Here is a 4,538-nt window from a genome sequence, read left to right as displayed (position 1 = left end):
GGCCTCGTTCGAGATTTAGGGCCGATCCGAAAATATCCCAAGATTTCGGTGCGATCGCCACGTTATTAAGGAATTTAATCGGCCGATCGATCAATAATCCCTTTGGTAATTAACACGGTGAAGAGAACTTTTGAAATTTTTTTTTTTTATCGTTAAATTAATGGCTCGATGATTTGAATTCTTGAGGTCGAAAAAAATGTACATGTTGCAAAATCAATTCAATTTTCATAAAGGAATAAGATGAATTAAAGGGATATTAAGAGCTTGTGAAAAATAAAACTTCAGAAGAGTTAAAAAAGTTATGTTAAAATAAAGACAGTTAAGATAAAAATTTTTATCTTTGTTTTGTAAAGTACAAATTCAATGGTACAGTCCTTTGCGAATGAAACGGAATTTGGACAAAGTAAAATATTGAGGATAATTAAACATTGTTAAATACAAAAATAAGAAATAAGAGATATCGAGTTTTGCCTGGTACACTAACGAATGTGTCTAAAATTGTCCGTGTTTCTAATTTAAGTTTAATTTTTCAAAAAGAAAAAGAAAAAAAAAAGCGCAAATTAGCACTAGAAAAATCCGAAAATATCCCATTAAACCCCGCCGATAAATTTTCATCCACGTCGTTCCAAGAATCCGATGCCAAGGATCGTTTTCGAAAAGGGATTCGAAAGAAGGATCAGCACGTGTGTCACTTCCTTTACGGCTTTTTAATTAGCTTTTTCCTCGAAGCTAACGACCGTACCTATAAGCCCATCAGGTCCCTGGATACACGTCCAAAGTATGTCCGTGGAATCGTCCTGTGACTATTTTTAAATACGTTCCCTTGCACAACATGGCGCCTATTTATTTTCCCGCTAAAAGTAGTCGCCTTTCTCCCCCAGGCCCCGAGCACGTCCGTCATTTCGATCCTCTTTTCCCCTCCATCACTCTCCCCCTCCTCTCCCTCCCTTAAGTTCAAGGTAATCGAGCCTGTACGCGTATTTACGCCTCACGTCATAATTTATCGATTTGCAGGTTTTCGATCAAAGGGTGAATCCCTTTCGAACTCCATAGAAACTCCATGAGACGTTTCTTCTATTTGAATACGCTCTCTCCACTGGCTTTGATGTCACGGTGTACGCATCAAGCCAGACAAGTCGCAGTCGGGTTTATGCGGGCATTGCTATTTTGCTAACCGCGACGCTACGATAACAAACTGTGACGAGCGAATGGTTTACCGTTTCCTTCGTTACTTGGCGCCATTTCCCTTGCATAGATATTTGGAGATGTTTCAAAGGAAACAATGATCAAATGGAAAAATAACTGCTTGGAATCGTAATGATGGCGAGGTGATGACGTGTAGATGAAATATAAAATAATTTTTTATCATTTCCTTCCGAATATATATATATATATTTTGAATAGTATCGAATAGTGGCTTTCTTCCATCAGTTTAAATTTCGTATATATTCTTGTAATACGTGCAACGACGCTTTTAATTGACAAACAACGTATTGGGAAAGAAAGTAAAAATATTAAGAAAAACATGCGCAAAATTGTATACTACAATCCTTACGAATGATAGTTGAACGTTGGTTCAAATTTTCTCTATCAGAAATTCTGTTGTACTTGTCTCGTGCAAAAAGTTTGGGAAATATAATTAATTTAACCCGAATAATTTTCTATATTTATCTCGACTAAATTATATTACATTGAATTACTTACGTCTAATCGTATCATTCAACCCAGAAGCAACACCAGACCATCAATTTCTAACTAATATTGTTCCAATTGTTAACTCAATCGTACGGCAAAATTTATCGTTCGTCCGATCATTTTTAACGCCCCACTCCCCCCATCTGGACAACGTAGTCGGACAATGTAGTGACGTTGCGTCGTCAAAGTTTCAACGCCACTGCGAAGAAGAAGAAGCCCCTGCGTGCTCCTATTCTGATCGGCTTACCTCGTCACAAGGTCGCCTCTCCGTAATAATCGAAAGTTTTAGGTGCGATATGGCTTTCATCGCAAAGAAGCTAGAGTGATAGAGTCGACACAACCGCCGGCTGACAAATGAGAACGTGAAGAGAGCGACGTAGCCGCACACGTTCGAGCACACCTGCTAATTGGACGCGGTATTATCAACGAGATGCGAAAACGTAAAACGCCTCCGCCAAGACGCGGACACGTCACCCTAATTACATCCCCCCCCTCTCACCCCTCCCTTGCCTTTTACAGGCGGTGAAGGGACCGCCTGTTAAACCGCATCCATTCGCGATAAATCACCGCCGCTTCACCGCCGCTCGATAACAATCAGAGACGAACCTTTACGATGTTGCATTGAATTTATTATGATCGCGATAGGGGACGACATAGTGGGCACCTGTACGCGACGAAACTCGTACAACTTTTCGGGACTGAGGGGGGGAGGGTAAAGAGGTCGGGTTTTTAAAATCCTGTATTCTATAAAGAATTCTAACGAGCGTGTAAATAAAACTACGTACGAACTAATTTCTTTCTGGGAAGGAAAGAGGGAGAAATCGATAAAATCAGGGAGGGAAAAGGGAAGAGAATGGAGAATTGGAGGGATTGTTATATGGAAACGAAATTAATATTCGTAAAAGTCGATGGACAGATTTGTCGAAATTTTTGAAGAACGATCTTCTAAGAGAGGCAATATTTGTTTCTTTGCTTATTTGAATCTTTTTGACAAATATGCGAAGAGAATGTTTATGATCGTGTTTGAAGAGGCAAAGGAAAATCCTTTTGGTCATCGTGACTAATAAACGTTCGACTATCGTGTATTCCTGGCATTCCGCTCGACGAAGTCGAGGGAATTCCCGGATTCCGCGTGTAACCCTCTACGAGGTCGTGAAAAAAAGATGGAGTGCAGACACGAACCGAGAAAAATCAATTTTGTATTTTTCGTGTGACGATTTCACGAATGTTTGCGATCTTTAACGATTTTTCGCTTCAACTAAAAGATGTCGTGTGCACGATCCTTTGCAAATAATCTCCACTTTTTCTCGAAATGCTTATTTACTTAAATAAAAAAATGTTGTTGAAATTCACGAGAAAGATCGGTATATGTAATATTCATCGACTTGAAACAGGAAGATGAAGAGGAGATTTCTTAAAGCGCGCCGACCGGGGATCGTCTCAAGTCTTTCGAAGAGGAGGAGGCTGATTCGTGTCGGTCATTCAGGGTGTGAAAGTAAAGATAAGGCCCGGCTTCGGACCTGGACCGTAAATTTTTACGACGACCGCTCCATGTGTCAATGTTTCACGAAATTCCTGAACCCACCGGGCAAAAAAAAAAAAAAAAAGAAAGAATCGAACGAGCCAGAGAGCTGAGAGATTTCCAAAAAACTTCTCCTCGAGACCCCTTTACCCTCGATGCTTATCGAGGGTATTCCGCGATTATCTCGTTTATTAAGCAAACGGTACGTTTAATTTCGTTTCGACTCGAATCGACGGACGAACGAGGAAGGGGAACTCGAGATCGAGCCAGTGGATCTCTGCAACCGATTAAAAACTCGTGGCCGATCGATAAACCGATAATGCGTGTATATATAATTTTATATACGAGTGATGTACATCGGATGGTAATTACTCGAGAGATGAGATCGAGTTCAATATGTACAAATCCGAGTCAATTTCAACATCCATGTATCCAATAATATTCCAACTAATATTTCAACGATTATACTTGAAATATATCAAATTGATATCGAATCTTGAAACGAAAAAGTAATATTAAAGATTGGTAGTAATTTAATCGTAATTCCCAGCGTAAAAAAGTTCAAATCTACTCGCGAGACACTCGATTCCATCCCTGAGCACGTAATTAAACGTATTCAGAAATAAGATGGTTCGCGAACGATTCGAGGAAAATTCGAACGATACCGACAAGGGGGATAGGCAAAAAACGGAAGCGTCGATTATCGTTATTATTTGAACCCGATGAAAATCTCATTTTCGACGTTTACCTTTTTCTAGTGGTCCCCCCGGTAGATTTTCGGTCGGAGGGATTGCGCCATCTCGATGCTGGAAATATCAGGAGCGGCCAGTATTATTGGGCAAGATGAAGTTATTTGGGTTAGGTCGGGTTGGGTTGCGTTATTGTCTGTCCGGCTCGAACTAGTTCACGTAATCATAGAGCAAAGCTTCTGATCCTCCTACTATATATATATATATATATATATATACACACGTAAGACGCAAAATGGTACGTTTCCTTGCTCGAGGTGGCTTTTCCTTCCACGAGGCCGGATGAAATTGAAAAATGAAATTGATTCCGCCAGAGCCTTTGCAATGCCCCGTACACCGTCTTATTAGATCTATTTTCCAGACTGTATATAGTCGTAAAGTTAAAGCGATTAAGGGGCGCGCGGTGATAGGACGCGTTTAACTTCTAATTTCCACAATTTTTCGACGAATACACCAGAAAGAGAGAGAGAGAGAGAGAGAGAGAGGGAGAAAGGAATGGAAATATACCGTTACGGGAAGAGTCTATATAATAAATAATACTTAGTTAGATCTTCAAAACTTAATGATAAGGT

The sequence above is a fragment of the Apis florea genome, unplaced genomic scaffold, assembly GCF_048593485.1.
Source record: "Apis florea isolate Af1SG1 unplaced genomic scaffold, ASM4859348v1 contig_3193_pilon, whole genome shotgun sequence".
Lineage (NCBI taxonomy): Eukaryota > Metazoa > Arthropoda > Insecta > Hymenoptera > Apidae > Apis > Apis florea.
The sequence above is the reverse complement of the archived record's forward strand: the minus strand, read 5'-3'. Positions refer to the sequence as shown.